This window comes from Microcaecilia unicolor, unplaced genomic scaffold (assembly GCF_901765095.1).
Source record: "Microcaecilia unicolor unplaced genomic scaffold, aMicUni1.1, whole genome shotgun sequence".
Lineage (NCBI taxonomy): Eukaryota > Metazoa > Chordata > Amphibia > Gymnophiona > Siphonopidae > Microcaecilia > Microcaecilia unicolor.
The window spans coordinates 445,808-463,721 of NW_021963742.1; the positions used below are offsets into that span (position 1 = coordinate 445,808).

Genomic DNA, 17,914 nt, shown 5'->3' on the forward strand with positions numbered 1-17,914 from the left:
GCTTTAGCACTTTAACCTAGTTTAACCATGATGTCCCAGAGCTTTCCTGCACTTTTAGGTTTCTGCATAAGCCACAAAAGACAAGCTCCAGCAGTAAGGGGTTGTGGCAGACATTTTTCTGAGTAGCAGCTACTGCAACATCAACCTACCACCATTCAGAATATCTCTGAACATTCATCCTGGACTTCATGAGGGTAAGTTTATATGCCTATGTGTGAAGGCCACGTGGAGGGGCATAATTGAAAGGGGTGCCCAAGTTTTCCCGAGGACGTCCTCCCAGGACGTCCCGGCGAAGGGGCGGGGAAACTCGTATTATCGAAACAAGATAGGCGTCCATTTTTCGTTTCGATAATACGATCGGGGATGCCCAAATTGCGAAATTTAGGTCGACCTTAGAGATGGTCGTCCCCGATTTTCAGTGATAATGGAAACCGAGGACACCCATCTCAGAAACAACCAAATCCAAGCTATTTGATCATGGGAGGAGCCAGCATTCATAGTGCATTGGTCCCCCTGACATGCCAAGACACCAACCGGGCACCCTAGGGGGCACTTCAGTGGACTTCAGAAATTGCTCCCAGGTGCATAGCTCCCTTACCTTGTGTGCTGAGCTCCCCAAAACCCACTACCCACAACTGTACACCACTACCATAGCCCTAAGGGGTAAAGGGGGCACCTACATGTGGGTACAGTGGGTTTCTGGTGGGTTTTGAAGGGCTCACATTTACCACCACAAGTGTAACAGGTAGGGGGGTGGGCCTGGGTCCGCCTGCCTGAAGTGCACTGCACCCACTAAAACCGCTCCAGGGACCTACATACTGCTGTCATGGAGCTGGGTATGATATTTGAGGCTGGCATAGAGGCTGGAAAAATATTTTTAAAGTTTTTTTTTGGGTGGGAGGGGGTTGGTGACCACTGGGGAAGTAAGGGGAGGTCTTCCCCAATTCCCTCCAGTGGTCATCTGGTCAGTTCAGGCACCTTTTTGAGGCTTGGTCCCAAGAAAAAATGGACCAAGTAAAGTCGGTCAAGTGCTCGTCAGGGACGCCCTTCCTTTTTTCATTATTGGCCGAGGATGCCCATGTGTTAAGCACGCTCCAGTCCCGCCTTTGCTATGTTTCCGACACGCCCCAGTGAACTTTGGTCGTCCCCGCGACGGAAAGCAGTTGAGGACGCCCATCTTCCGATTTGTGCCCCCTATTTTTTAAGTGAGGTCCTTAATGGCCGTGTGCTAATTTTCCAATTGGTGCATGGCCATTTACTGCTTGAGCCCTTACCGACACCCATTTAGTAAGCGGTAAGGGTTCACGTACTATTCCCGTGGTAATTGGGCAGCGCGTGGTAATAGTGGTGCGCTGCCCAATTACCACTAAGAACACCTACTCCCTGCTCCCTGCACTAGAAAATAGAAATCATTTTCTAGCACGGGAAATGGCCCGTGCCAATAACAGAACTAGCACAGGGTGCCTGGACTCAAATATGGAAGAAAATAAATGCAATCATTCCCTTCTCCTTTCCTGAAGGTTTGTCTTATTTATTTGTAGTATTTGTATCCCACATTTTCCCACCCCTGAAATCTCAACCTCGATCCAGGACAAAATCTCAGCCTGCTTGTCCGACATTGCTACTTGGATGTCTCAACGCCATCTAAAGCTCAACAGAACTTCTCATTTTCCCCCCTAAACCCACCTCCCCTCTTCCCCCTTTCTCTATCTCTGTTAATGGCTCTCAGATCCTCCCTGTCTCCTCGGCTCGTAACCTTGGAGTCATCTTCGATTCCTCTCTCTCCTTCTCTGCCCATATTCAACAGATCGCCAAAACCTGTCGCTTCTTTATCTACAATATTAGCAAAATTCGCCCCTTCCTTTCTGAATACGCTGCCAGAACCCTTATCCACACCCTTGTCGCCTCTCGCTTGGACCATTGCAATTTACTTCTCACTGGTCTTCCGCTCAGCCATCTCTCTCCTCTCCAATCTGTCCAAAATTCTGCGGCACGACTTGTTTTCCACCAGAATCGTTATACCCACACTAGCCCACTCCTCAAGTCGCTTCACTGGCTCTCTGTCCGCTTCCGCATTCAGTTTAAACTTCTCGTACTGACCTTTAAATTCTGCAGCCCCCCATTACCTCTCCGCTCTCATCTCTCCCTACATTCCTCCCCGTGAACTCCGCTCATTGGACAAGTCTCTCTTGTCGTCCTCCTTCTCCTCCACTGCTAACTCCAGGCTTCGCTCCTTTTCTCTCGCGGCACCTTATGCCTGGAATAGACTTCCTGGATCTATACGTCTAGCTCCATCTCTACCTGTTTTCAAATCTATGCTGAAAACCCACCTTTTCACTGCTGCTTTTAGCTCCTAGCCACAATTGCCCTCCCCTTGTCCCTTCCTCCCTTCTCACCCATTACTTCCCTCACCCGTAACTGTCTTGTCTGTCTGTATTATTTAGATTGTAAGCTCTTTTGAGCAGGGACTGTCTCTTTGTATCAGGTGTTCAGTGCTGCGTGCGTCTGGTAGCGCTATACAAATGCTAATAATAATAATACAAATGGTATTGCATTAAGGTGCGTACATATATGGTACAGAATAATATATTATGGTATTGCATATAAGTTCCTGAGTAATAGATTGGATTGTAACCTGTGTTAGATCATCAATTATAGAGAAATCATTTTCGACATTAGGTATTAAAGTGGTAATGCTTGATCATTAATAGCAGTGAGGTAAGTTAGCCAAGTGATAAGAGTTCGATTCTGTCTAGTTCTTGATCAGTCTTATTATTTAGTAATTAGGATGGTTGTTTATGGTATGCCTTCTTGAACAGGTCAGTTTTCAGATGTGATAATTCTCGTTCTTCAACCCCTAAACTGACACTTGAAGAACAACATTAAAAACTTTTTAATATAATGATGGCCCTTGCCACTCACCTGATAGCATTTCACTGGAAGAGCAACTCTCATCTAAATATTCAAGAATGGTGGAATCATCTTTGTGCCATTAGAAATCACCAGGAATCTGCAGCTTTTAAATCTCGTCAATTAACCATCTTTAAAAAGCAATGGGCTCCTTTTGATCATTACATTAAAACAGCAGCAGTTTATATCTCACATATCTACAGTTATCTAATATAATAAAGCTCAAGCTCACCTCCAGTTCTGAAGCTCACAGTGTGGCAGGGAAACAGTGAAGCCCTGTAGTGTTGTAGCCTGTCAGCATCACTCACTCTCACTCATACACCCGCCCTCAGCCACGCCCCTTCCGGACATAATTCGCGAGGCCAACGTTCTAATGAAGCCACTCCAGCTCCATCGACTTCCATGAAGGGTTCGTGGTGCTGAAGTCTCTCGACTGAGCATCTGTCCATCTCAGTCAGTCACGCCCTCACGACGCTGGCGTCCTCCGCCCTCCGCAAAACAGCTGACGACCGACGCTGCCGTCCTGCGCCCTCCCGACCCTACCGTACATACACCTGCCGACACTGCCACGATCCCCAAGCTGCCACCCTCCACAAAACAAACAAACCAACGGAACGCCGGATGACCAGGAGGTAAAAGTGCTCCGTGCTAGCAGGCCGGGGGACGAGTCGCGAATAACGCCGATCAAGTGCCACGGAGGGGTGCAGGACCACTACGAGGTGGGGAGATAGGCAGGGGGGGGGAGGCCCCTTGGCAGCCAGGCAAGCACTACAAGGTGGGCAGAGAGGCAGAGGAGGGGAGGCCCCTTGGCAGCCACGCAGGCAGGCATAGAGGGAAACATCAGTGCTAGCAGGTAGGCAATGCTGCAGGAGGAGTAGGCGGTGGGGAGACAGGCATAGGGATGCAAGCCCCTTGGCAGGCAGGCTGCCAGGCACGCAGGCACTGCCACGTACTCTCATTCCCCCACACACTCACCCACTCTCTTTCTCACAAACACACTGTCTCTCACAAACACACTCGCACACACTAACTCTCTGTCTGTCACAAACACACACTTGCATCTGGCAGGCAGAGAAGAGGGAGGGAAGGGGGCCACCTTGGGGGAGGGGGCACCCTAGCACACACTCTCATTCCCACATAGTGACTCTCTCTCTCTCTCACAAACACACACACTTGCTACCACCTGTTTCATCACACACACTCTCTCTCACACACAAACATTGACACACTCTTTCTCTCTCTCTCATTCTCTCTGTGACACACACACTCCATCTCTCGCACACACTCTTTCTGAAACATACACTCTGAGGAAAACCTTGCTAATGCCCGTTTCATTTCTCACAGAAACGGGCCTTTTTTTACTAGTGTTTTCATATTTGCTTATGTGTAATGCATTTGTTTTGTTTTTTTTCTCTTTTTCACATACTACATCCTGCTGTATGATGTATTTGTATTAATTTCTATGAAAACTCAATAAAAATGAAAAAAAAATTGACAAACAGAATTCCACCAGAAAGTAACAAAGATGCATTCTTCCAACCCCTCAGAATTTCTTAAAAGACAACCATAAGATAGTACAGTCTGCCAGTTTGCACAGAGATGAAATCATCTGGGGGGTGCAAACAGTAGAAATGCAAAGGATAACGGGAGATCAAACTGGAAAACTGCCTTGACCCTCTGCCATACCTGTTGCCAAAATGACATAACAATAGGACGTGAAAAAAGCATACGATCAAGTGTACTAATAGAAGATGCACAGGACCAACAAACATTAGACGTTCTGAACTCTATACGATGAAGTCGGACAGGCGTCCCACAATACCCATGCACAAGAAAAAAAACAAACATTATGTTAGTAAGGCTGAAGCTGCAATACGAATGTTTTGAGTTTAAAACTTTCTCCACTTGACATGTAGAGGAGTGTGGTAGCCGTATTAGTCCACTCTTAAAGGTTATCAATAGAAATCAAACAAAATAAAACATGGAAAAGAAAATAAGATGATACCTTTTTTATTGGACATAACTTAATACATTTCTTGATTAGCTTTCGAAGGTTGACATGCAAATTTGCACATCAGCCTCTTTCCCCCCAGATCTGATGCAAGGAAGAGGATCTAGAACTCATTCTGGAGAAATGCACCAGCTTACACAATGCAGATGTCGATATCTACTCTGATGCCCCATACAAAGTTAAGATTCCTGAGGAAGCAGGGAGCAATGCCAGATTCCTCTTCTATACCCTTAAGAGCTGGACCCATTTATAAAACTGCGAGAACGGCAACCCTCAAGAGTGTCTGAATTCAGGGAATGACTTCAAACATTGCCCCCTGAATAAGATGACGTGATATTGACCAAATATTATTTTGAATCCATATATTCCAAAACAGCTGCTTCACATCCACATGGAAATAAGGACAACCCCAGAGAGACACCGATCTGGAATCCACTGTCCTTGGTGGAAACTTTGCATCCAAAGACTGTAATGCTGTCAATGTTGATGTGAGGATCAAATTATCCTTTAACTTAGGGTTACCATATGTCCGGGCAACCGGACGGGTTTTGCCAATCTGCCCGTTTGTCCGGATTTTGCCAATCTGCCAGCCTGCCCGTTTGTCCAGAAATCTGGACAAATGAGCAGATTGCTAGCCTCCCCTCCCCTTACTTACTAGTGCCCTGGTAGTCTACTGAACTCTTCCGCCTTTGGGACAGGAAAGAGCCCCCTCTTTCCTGCCCGGAGCGCTGCCCTGCATGCATCCTTTCCTGTTGCTGATCCTCGGAGCTGATTCAAAATGGCTGCCGAGAGTTGAAGTGACCTCAAGAGACTTCAACTCTTGGCGGCCATTTGACTCCGCGCCGAGGATCAGCTACAGGAAGGATGCATGCAGGGCAGCAATCCGGGCAGGAAAGAGGGGGCTCTTTCCTGCCCCGAAGAGGTCACTAGACCACCAGGGCAGAAGTAAGGTAAGGGGAGGGGGGTGACGACGGGGTATGTGACAGGGGGGAGGGGAAAATGTGACAGGGGACGGAGTAAGGGTGTGACAGGGGACGGAGCGAGGTGTGACAGGGGGTAGGGCGAGTGTGAAAGGGGCGGAGCATGTGCCCTCCTTTTTGGGGCACAAAATATGGTAACCCTACTTTAACTACAATGGCAAACTTGCTCCAAGCAGATACTTCAGCTGAAATGGCTTAACTAGTGACTCCTCCAACTGAATCCAGGAAGGCAACAGTTGCAAATCGGCACCAACCACTACAGGACTTCCCTGTCTAGACAAAAATGCCTTATGATAGTCATGGAAGAGTGAAAAATTAACTCTCTGCAAGGTCCGCAAAGCAATTCTAGGCCTCTCGTCGTTCCACAAGAAACCAGTTAATAACTTATTTCCTTATAAAACTATACATAATCATTGGGGCCAAAGACATCTTTATAGTTTCTAACCCCCCTACCAACTTAACTACAGTGGTGACCATCGACCACAGAGCTCTTTAACCCGCTGTAAGATACAATGCTCATTGCATTGGATCGTGTCAGTGAAGGCGGGCAGAAGTGCAATGACCAGGTACTTCATACCAGTTATACACCATTGAAATGGAAGAGCAGATATCATATCCTTGAGTATGACATCTGAGGCTGGCACGAAATATTTTTAAAGATGTTTTTTGAGGGTGGGAGGGGGTTAGTGACCACTGGGAGAGTCACGGGAGGTCATCCTCGATTCTCTCCGGTGGACATCTGGTCATTTCAGGCAACTTTTTGTGCCTTAGTCGTAAGCAAAACAGGTCTGGGTGAAAACATCCAAGCGTTTGTCAGGGACGTCCTTGTTTTTTTTCAATTATGGGTCGACGTCCAAGCATTAGGCACGCCCAACTCCAGCCTTCGCTACGTCTCCGACACGCCCCCTTGAACTCTGGCTGTCTTTGCGAGAGTGCAGTTGGAGATGTCCTAAATCGGGTTTCGATTATACCGATTTGGACGTCCATCTTCCGATTTATGTCTAAAGATGGACGTCCTTCTCTTTCAAAAATGAGCCCCATAGTTAACGTGTGTACAAGGTTAACACGCGTTAAAAATGTTAACGCGCGCTATAACGCTGCTTAGGAAACAGGGCCCTTAATTCATGCTAACAATTAGTGCACCTTAGTAAAAGGACCCCAAAGAAAACAACAGTGTGCCAATCCAAAATTTCTGATTCATTTATCGTGAGCCTTGAACCTGTGTTAATGACAACCCATGATTCCTTTAGATTTTTGTGATCTAACATTACTATTCTTTACGGAATGCAATGTAAGTACTAGTGTTTGTGTGTTGTGCTATAAGATGAAATACATGATTTCTTTTAGATAATAATATTCAAAGCTTAAGGGGAGCAGAAAAATGATCAGACATGATATTAGCAAGGCGATGAAAATTCTTTTCCTCTCTTTTCTCGCTTCGATGAGAGATTTTTCGGTGTGACATTGCTATTGAAATTTCAGGTCTTTAATTTCCTGTTTATCAGTTAAAAAGGGACACCATCGCATCTGGTATAGTGGGAAAGAGATCTTTTTTTCGAAAAGAAAAAAAAAAAAAGCCCAGTAGTCTAATATTACCTTGCATTTTCACTGTAGCTTTTTTTTTTTTTCAAGTGTGGGATAACAGGACAATTATTTTAATTTAAGTACTTCTTTAAGAATATAAACCTCAGTCTGCTGCATTGCAATGTTTAGCAGTTCTTTTTAAACTCATTCTTTTTCTTGAATCTACATATATTTGTTGCTGCATGATAAGAAAAATTCAAAAGTGAGCCACGCTACACGAAAGCTTATTAAAAACATCACAACAAAATAAAAACAATCAGTGGCTTTTGATATTTAATTGGTATTCTGTCAAATTAAGACAAAGACAAAACATACAATCTCTCCACCACTTTAAATAGCTAGTTAAACTCAGTTTACTTGAAGAGTATTTTTTAAAAATAAGCAAATTAATTGAAAGTTAGGGTCCTGTTTTCTAAGGTGTGCTAATGTTTTTAGCATGCGTTAAAAATATACGGGTGTCTCTAACGTTATTTCTGGGGTAAGCAGTATAAAAATGTTTTGTACTTTTTTGGGATCTTGCCAGGTATTTGTGACCTGGTTTGGCCACTGTTGGAAACAGGATGCTGGGCTTGATGGACCTTTGTGAGCTCATTTTCAAAAGAGATCGCCGGCCATCTTCCGACACAAATCGGGAGATGGCCGGCGATCTCTTGATCCCGGCCAAATCGGCATAATCGAAAGCCGATTTTGGCCGGCACCAACTGCTTTTGTCGCGGAGCTGGCCAACCTTCAAGGCAGGGTACAGAAGGTGGGACGGGGGCGGGGTTACGAGATGGCTGGCTTCACCCCATAATGGAAAAAAGATGGCCGGCTCAGAAGAGCATTTCGCCAGCTGCACTTGGTCCATTTATTTTTAGGTCCAAGTCACAAAAAAGTGCCCCAATTGACCACCCGAGGGAATCGGGGATCACCTCCCCTTACTCCCCCAGTGGTCACCAACCCCCCCCCCCCCCCCCCCCCCCCAAAATTAAAAATTTTCTTTTTTGCCAGCCTGTATGCCAGCCTGAAATGTCATACCCAGCTCCCTGACAGCAGTATGCAGGTCCCCGAAGCAGTATTTAGCGGGTGCAGTACACTTCAGGCAGGTGGACCCAGGCCCATCCCCCCCCCCACCTGTTACACTTGTGGTGATATATGTTGAGCCCTCCAAAAATCCCCAAAACCCACTGTACCCACATGTAGGTGCCCCCCCCTTCACCCCTTAGGGCTATGGTAGTGGTGTAGAGTTGTGGGGAGTGGGTTTTGGGGGGCTCAGTACCCAAAGGTAAGGGAGCTATGCACCTGGGAGCTATTTTTTTTTTTTTTTTTAATTTCTAGAACTGCTCTCTAAGGTGCCCGGTTGGTGTTCTAACATGTGAGGGGGGCCAGTGCACTATAAATGCTGGCTCCTCCTACAACCAAATGTCTTGCATTTCGCCGGGTTTGAGATGGCCGGGCCCGGTTTCCATTATGGCTGAAAACCGAAGCCGGCCATCTCAACATTTGACCTAAATATTGAGATTTAGCCGGCCTCAACCGTATTTCGAAAATACAGTTGGCTCCGCCTCTTTGCGGAGCTGGCCCCAAAGATGGCCGGCCATCTATTTGGCTGGCGTCATTCGATTATGCCCCTCCACGTCTTTCCCGGTCTGCTAGCGTGCCTATAGCACAGCTTCGTAAACAAGGCCCTAAATAGTGATTGCTCTATCTAGCAAACTTTGTGGTTGTGGTAGTTATGGACAGGAAATTATTCTAAAATCACTATCGTATCTGAAAGCGAAGCTATAAGATTGCATATTGGATAGTTAAAAGTTCATTACCCCTGGGAATACAAAGGTGTGCTTTCTGGTCTGTGAACTATATGACTATCCCGGAAGAACAAAAAGGAGAACAGGGTGGACCGACAAAAATGCAGCGGGATCAAACAAGGAAACAAACAAACAAAAGAGTCTGCCAGATGTATAGAAGGTCACTACAATTTATTCAAACCACATGCCTTTGTATCGCTCCATGGTGCGTCCACTCCTTGAGTACTGTATTCAGTTCTAGTCGTCGTATTTCAAAAAAGATATAGCGGAATTAGAAAAGGTTCAAAGAAGAGCAACCAAAATGATAAAGGGGATGGACCTCCTCTCGTATGAGGAAAAGCTAAAGAGCTTAGGGCAAAGAGATGGATGAGGGGAGATATGCTTGAGGTCTACAAAATCCAGTGTGGTGGAAAATCCGGATTAAAATATTGTTACTTAGAATTTCTGTTGCCGAAACATTCAAAAGAAGTCTATTATCTTTCATCCAATATGAGATGCAGGTAAATATCTGCAATTGCAAAACAGTTTGAGAAATGGACGCATTGAACGGAATATGAAACTGAATATCGTCCACATATACCTAATAATGTACGCCCAGTAACATCCAACACATATGGAACAGATACAAATTAAAACGTGTTGCAGGCAATTAACAGCCTTGTGGCACTCCAGTTGCCAATCATCTGCCAGATGACAAATTTTCACTCATCTTCACTTCCTGCCTTCTTTCCTGCAAAAATGGCTCAAACCACCATAAAATGGTTAATATGCTAGGCCAAAAGATTTCAACCACCGTAATGAAACAGAACTATCTATAGTACAAAACGTTGCCGAAATATTGAGCATGACGAGAAGGTAGCTGCAAGTTTGATTAAACCCTTGATGCATGACAGCCAGCACAGATAGAATAAGGGATTCAGAGTTATGTACAAAATCTGTACTAGAATCAGGGGCGTAGCCAGACAACAGATTTTGGGTGGGCCTAGGGAAGAACTGGGTGGGTGGGCACCAATTGTTCTCCCCCTCCCCCAAGCACTTCTTTTCACCTTGGCAGTCTGTAGCAGGCATGCGCTGAAAACTGAGCATATGCAGGTACCGGTATCACGGAGAGAAGCATTTTCGTTACCATCAGGAAGAAGTCTTCAGCTGGCCGAGCTTGGGATCCCACCAGCTACCATTAAACATGTACTACTGTTGGGTGGGCCTGAGCCCTACGCCACTGACTAGAATAGGTCCAAAAAGTGACAGGTAAGGAGGAAAAAAGATGAAAACTGGAAGGAATATTAGGGTCTAAAGCTGGGTCTTTTAACAATGGACAGACTGTTGCTAACATCAAAATATCTGGAAACCTACCATCCTTCAATGAGGCATTTATAATGAACTTCAAAACCGATACAATAACTGGCCCAACTAGCTGCAAAAACCTAGGACAGCAGGGGTCCTGGGAAGACCGAGTTGCTTTAAAAGACCTTAGAGCTGGCTGTAATTTCAGCTGTATCAAAAGACTTCCATTTGTGTTTCTGATCCACATCTTGCCCGAGGAAAGGCCCACTGTATTGCAAAGAAACAACTAACCCCCTTAACTTAGGGCTCAAAGAAAAGATTACATCATTAACTCCTGATGATTTTTATCAACTTAAGTGGTTTTCTTGTCTGTGTCAAAGAGTGAACAATAGCATACAGTTCCTTTGGCCTATTCAATGTAACCTAAATCTTTCACTGATGAAGAGCCTCTTTCTCGAACTACTACTGCCCTCTATCTTAAGAATGTAAGAATGCCTAGTCTCAACACTTCTATCCCTCCGCTATTAATGTTTTAACTTTTTAAGTACTCATCTTAATTGTTTCAAACCTTCTGTAAACCATGGCAAAAAAGGCTTACCCGGGAACACTGTTCTCATAGATGCCATGGGGTCAAGAGCTGTTTGAAGAGGCGCATTCCACTGCGACACAGTCTGATCTACAAGTAAAGAAGAGATACCATCAAGTAACGGTACCCAATTTTTATTAAAAGAGACGAGATTGAAAGGTAGCCTAATTATCTTTTTTTTTTTTTTTTAGTTTTCTTCTCAAAATTAGATGTATTACTTCACATATTAAGAAAAGTTAAGAAGAGACATGAAATGATCAGACCAAAGCAGTGGTATAATTTTTAAAGACACTTTCAATGCCAGGTCTGGAGCTAGAAAGGTCATATCCAATATATGGCCTGCAACATGCGTTGTAGACTGGAAGATCTGATTCAGCCCCAACGCCAACAAAGCATTTAACAGAACATGAGCATGAACAGAATTGGAAACAAATGGGAGATTAAAATCCCCTAAAACAAATAATCTTGAAAAATCAATTAGCAAAGTTAATTGCATTCACAAACAAAGAACGACAATTACCTTCCAACAAAGTTGGAGGACAGTAGGCCATACAAGTAGAAAACTTAAAATTACCCAAAACAAGTATATCAGCATTATCCGAATGAAACTCACACAATCTACGAACCTTGAAAATGGAGCGGTAGATCAATAACCCCCCCTACCCCCACGTTTAAACTCTCTACAGGCCCAATCTTAGGAATATCCTGAAAGACATAAATTGCACGACTAATTCAACACCAGTTGGGGTAAGCCACGACTTCGTAACATCGAATCTATCCACGTCATTGATATGCACAGTCTTATTTTGTACTGAACCAGCATTATTTTGTACTGAACCAGCATTCGGTAAACTCAGCCATAATGGTAGGCCACCAGCAGATCACTGGAAAAGTTTGTACACTGTGCAAAGATCTACACAAAATTGGCTTCGGCTTACTTACAGAAGCATCTATAACGTCCTTGTTCCTTGATAACAGAGACGCAACACACCGCGGAATGACCAGATGCCTAAACGCATCACAAGAGAGTAATCAAACAACACCTCTTGCTGTCCCAAGTATGGCCAAAGGAGCGACTCAAGGAGCTCCTTAGTTGTGCTCTTTTGTTGGTGCTCCCCGTCCAGCACGTGGCTCTGGTTCTTCACCCATGTGCCACTGACATCTCCAGTGGGTGAGGCCACTACTATCCCATCTGGAGCCCTCTCAGTGCGATGTAGCAAGTGCTTACAGGGGGGGGAGTCCAAACAATGACAGAGTTCACACAGACAGCAGACTTTAGATGGTACTACTTAGAAGGCAGTTTTGTTCCTGATCATTAAGATGTTGGGAGGTTGTTTATAAGTTATGGTAAATGGTTCAGTGTCTACAAGTGGATTAGTTTTATATACATCATGGTAATAATAATAATAATTTTCCTACCTAAGCGCACAACTATGGAACGCATTGCCAAAAGCAGTAAAAACTACGCTCGACCACCTAAATTTTCAGAAAGCACTAAAGGCAGACCTGTTCAGAAGAGCATACCCCACCGACCCTACATAAAAATACCTGGACACTTGCGACACAATATAACCAAAGACCATAACAGACATTACCTGACTCTTCTTCCCACTTTCCCTCCCTAAGTTCCTCCCAATTGTACCTACCATACATGTATCTCATTCTACCACAATATCAATTTGTATTCATTCATATCATGTATTTGTTCAGACCGAAATCGGCTAACGTAATTAACGGTTATATTTAAGCCACATTGAGCCTGCAAAAAGGTGGGATACAAATGTAACAAATAATTATCTCTCTCTCTATATCTATCTATCTATCTATAATATGAATGGCCACATGGAAATTTTTTATGATCAGGCCAGTTACACACAAAGCAACTGAGAATATTTCTTTTAGCCATATTTTGCATAGAAGCAAAGAAAATGTTGGCAAATAACCACATGACGATCCACTGAGGCAACTAGGTAGCATGACATCTGTAACTGAAATCTGTCTTGTAGGAGGCTGTGATGTATGGAGGACATTGAACCTTCTGGGCAGAGTGGATTAGCTTCTAAATTCTGTCTTGTGAAAAAAGCTCTGGCCTGTTCCATGCCCAGAAGAACTGTTATGAATGAGATCTTATTGGTAGGCTACAGGGTCAATTTTTCAATGTTGATGAGAAAACCTAGGGTATGAATTACAAAATTCTTGAGGGAGAGAGCTAGATCTTTTGATGAACTGTTAGCAGCTGATATTGAGATATGGAAAGACTAGATGCCCTTGCTTGTACAAATATGTTGCCACAAAAAAAAAGACATTTGATAAAAGCCCTGGGGGCCAAGGAGAGGCTAAAGGGAAGCATTTTGTAATGGTAATGGCTAACGTGCACAGTGAAAGAAAGATACTTCCTGCATTTGGGATGAACTGGAATGTCTGTGTACGCAGCCTTGAGCTCCAATGAATGAATCAATTCTATTTTTATTAAGTAGGGAAAGTTGGAGAGAAGAGTGGTCATTTTGAATTTCTCTTTGATTAGGAACTGGTTGAAAAGTCTCTTGAGGTCCACGAACTTAGTTTTCCAGTATTTTTGACAGCGAGGAAATACCTAGAATACAATCCCCAATTTTTTTTCCTGGATTGGAACAATTTCTACAGCACTGGTGTTCAAGAGAAACTATACTACTTTGTGAAGCAATCAGGCATGGGTTTGAGGTAATTGATACCAAGTTAGGGACTGGTTGGGAGGAAATGGCAGATATCTAAGATAGCAGCCGTATTTTACAATGCTTAGGACCAAGGAATCAATCATTATCTTCTGCTATTCCTTTACCCAACTCCTTATAAGTATGATAGGATGAGTATTGTGACAGGAACTGGTAGTGTTTGGACAAGAGAAACAGAAAATAATGGCAGCTAAAGATCATATGGCCAATCATGTCTGCCCATCCATACCAATTACTAAGCTCTACAATCTTTTCCCACTCACTTAGAGATCCTCTGTGTATGTTCCATGCAAGCTTGAATCCAGTTTTTTAAAAACATTTTTGTAAACAATATTGTGGAAGGGCTATCTTGAATCTTAGTCTCCACCATCTCTAACAGGAGATAATTCCACAAATGCACCACATTTTCGATAAAAAAAAATTTCTTTACACTACTCCCGAGTCTATTCATTTTAACCTTCATCCTATGCCTTCTCATTCCAGAGCTACCTTTCAATTGAAAGAGGCTCACCTTCTGTGTATCTATGCCACAGAGGTATTTGAATGCCTCTATCATATCTGCCCTCTCCGGCCTTTCTTCCAAAGAACACATATTGAAATCTTTAAGTTTGTACCAAGATCACCTCTCCCAAAGTACCCTTCTGGCTTTTGCCATTACCTTATCTACCCATTTGGCCAGGGCTTTTTTTGAGGGGGTACTTTGGGGTACTGAGTACTGGCACCTTTTCCATTGTCTGCTAAAATTGACCCATGATCCCCAAGTTTTAATGAAAGAGCTCAGGTTCTACACACCAATTCTGTCTTGTCATAGATCCTGTGACTGGTTGCAGAAGGCCTGGCTATTGTGGGACGGGTCCCTCAGTGATCACCTCACTCCTGAAGGGTGGCCTAGCATTTGGGTACCGGCACCTTTTTTGCTGGAAAAAATGCACTGCATTTGGCTACCTTTTGATATGATCACCCAGATCTCACTATTCTTTTGTGTGCAGAAGTACTTAATTTTTATTTATTTATTTGCATATCAAAATACTCAAGTCACCCAGGAGTGCATGCTTCGATGTGGAATTGAGAATGACACGGGGACCTGCAGTAACTGAGGGGATGGCGACAGAGCTTGTGGGGACGGGGCGGGGACAGAGCCCACAAGAACGGGGACAAACGTTGTCCCTATGTCATTTTCTACTCTGAAGCCTGTTAATAAACTGGACTGTTATTCATGTTTGAGTGATGCAGACGATATTTTGATGTTTTGGAAAAACAAGCAAACATGCTGGCTACAACTGGCAAAATTTGCATGGGGGATGCTGTACATTCTGTTATCAGCACATCTTCTAAGAAGACATCCTCTAATGAAGGAAGGATTGTGGAAGACAGGAGAGCTAGACAATACTTCATGGGGTGTAATTCTCCCCTCTAGGGCACACAGAACGGGTTGTATTTTGTACCCCTGGACATTTTAACAGGGTGGATTAGGATTCCTTGGGGTAATAGAAATCAGCTATTGTTGGGGTTGGAAGGGTAGAGGGTGGGGGTGAGGAGGAGGGTTATTATAGCTGCTCAGTGTTATTATTGTTTTCTATTTGTAATTTATACACAACAGTTGCAAAACATATTGTTTCTTTTTATACTTTAATACAAAGATTTAAATATAAAATCATAACCGTTCGAGGCTTCTGCAGATGAGGACGGAGCGGGAATGGAGACAGGGCCTGCGGGGACGGGGTGGGGATGGAGACAGAACCCATGGGGATGGGGCGGGGACAAACTTTGTCCCCGTGTCATTCTCTAGTGTGGAGTATCCCTGAAGGACACTATTGAAACAGGATCTTTAGGGAATCCCAGTAGAGAGGTTTCAACAATGGTAAAAGAAAGCCAGATGTGTTAAAAGAGAGAGCAGGGTAAAGGATACACATTATCCCCATCAACTTCTAGGCAGCTTGTAGATGCAAGGAAGAAACACAATTTGAAGTGCCTGTATACAAATGCTAAAAGTCTAAAACATAAGATGGGAGAATTAGAGTATATAGCACTAAATGATGAGGTAAATATAATAGGCATCACAGAAACCTGGTGGAAGGTGGACAATCAATGGGAAACAGTGTTAACAGGATATCATTTATATTGAAATGAGGGGATCATATTGTAGAGGGGGGGGGGGGGGTTGTGTTATATGTTAGAGGGAACTGAATCACACAAAATAAACATTCTACATGAAACAGATAGCAGCATGGAATCATTATGCATAGCAATCAATTCCATGTGTCAACAGAAGAAGTACTCTTGTACGGCTAGACTACTGACCACAAGGAAAGAAAAAACAGACAGATGAAGAAATCTTTTTTTTTTTATTATTTTATTTATGCATTTTATATATTCACAAGTATTTAAACTTGTTACAAGAAACATTAGGCATGAATGAAACATATAATTTCAATACTTGAAATGAAAAAAAAAAAATACATTATTACTTCACCATGTCTACCTTAGACCACAATAAAGCAGATGAGAGGGAGAGGAGTCTAAACTGATTCAGGGAATCTAGTCAAAATATAATTAACAGGAAAGGCATAGCCTAACTTCCACCATTTCTCTTTAAATTATACTGGATTCATATCTTAACAATCTTTTTCAAATTTATAAACTCTCTCAGTTGAGTTGGTGCAAAAAATACATATTTTATACCTAAGTATTTTACAATACACTTGCAAGGGTAGGCAAGTAAAAAAGTTGCCCCCAAGGATCTAGTTTCCACTCTCATTTCCAGAAACTGTTTCCTTCTCTCCTGAGTAATTTTAGTCACATCCGGAAAGATCCAAAGTTTCTGACCGCAGAACTCTAATTGAGTATTCTTGAAGTAAAGTTTTAATACTGCGTCAAAGTCTTGTTCAAATACAAATGATATTAGAAGAGTCGCTCTTGTCATTACTTCAGATAGTGAGTCCTCCAAAATCATTGAAATATCTTTTAACTCCTCAATTTTCTCCAAATTTAAGGGGGTCTCTACCTGATTTTTCTTAGAAGGTAAATAATAAATCTTATTTATCGGTGGAATATTTTGAGATGAGAACTTTAAATTTTGCACAAGAAATTTTTTAAACATATCATATGGTGAAACTCCTATTGGTTTGGGGAAATTGAGAATTCGCATATTCAGTCTTCTATTATAATTCTCAATTTGTTCAATCTTTTGGCGCATATTTATATTATCTTTTATCACTGCTGAAACATTTTCTTTAAGTTTTCCAGTTTCTTCCTGAGAGCTCTTTTGTTGATCATTTAAATCTTGTTTCATTTTTTCCATAGATTTAGAGAGCTGATCAACAGTAGTTGCAAGGTTTTTAGTCTCTTGTGTGGAGGTAATTATAAGTTTTTGCATTTTCTCCATTGCCAACCACAACGTATCTAGAGTTACCACTCTGGGCAGGTTTCCCCGCGTTAGATTACCTTCAACTGCCGCGTTCATTTCCAAAGGGGGACACTCTCCGCTGACCACATCTTCACCAACTTCCGGGTTATGTAGTTCAGCTCTCCCCTCTCGAATCGCGGCAGGACAGAGTGGCGTTCCAGTATCTGGAGGAGACAAAGAGATCTCACTCTCCAGCGACGCCGGAATCCCTGCACCAGCGTCTAGCGGAGTTTCTCCTCCTGTTTGTGTTGGTGTGCGCTGAGCCACGAAGTCATCGAGCGTTCCTTGCCTGGGAGAAGATGTGCGAGCCTGGAGGGGTAAGGCTCTCACCATTCCCTTTCTTTTAGTATGGGGCATTGCTTTCAGAAGAAAAAAAAAAACGATAAGGCAATTCACATCTCCACGAACTTCGGACACTCAGCGTCTTGGCGCCATCTTGACTCCTCCCCCCCGGAACTCAGATGAAGAAATCTTTACAGAAATTAGGAAAGCTGGCAAACTGTATAATAATGGGTGATTTCAATTACCCCAATATTGACTGGATAAATGCTACATCAGGGTGCGCCAGACAGATAAAATTCCCAGATGTAATAAATGACTGCTTCAAGGAACAACTGGTCCAGAAACCGACAAGAAGGGGTGCCATTTTAGATCT

At 43.4% G+C, this 17,914-nt stretch overlaps 1 protein-coding gene across 1 annotated transcript in view; it reads right to left on the reverse strand.

Annotated features, from left to right (window-relative positions):
- The window catches only part of LOC115459606 (chromodomain Y-like protein 2), a 96,606-nt gene that overhangs the window by 52,536 nt on the left and 26,156 nt on the right, over window positions 1-17,914 (reverse strand). The gene's annotated exons all lie outside the window — the stretch shown is intronic.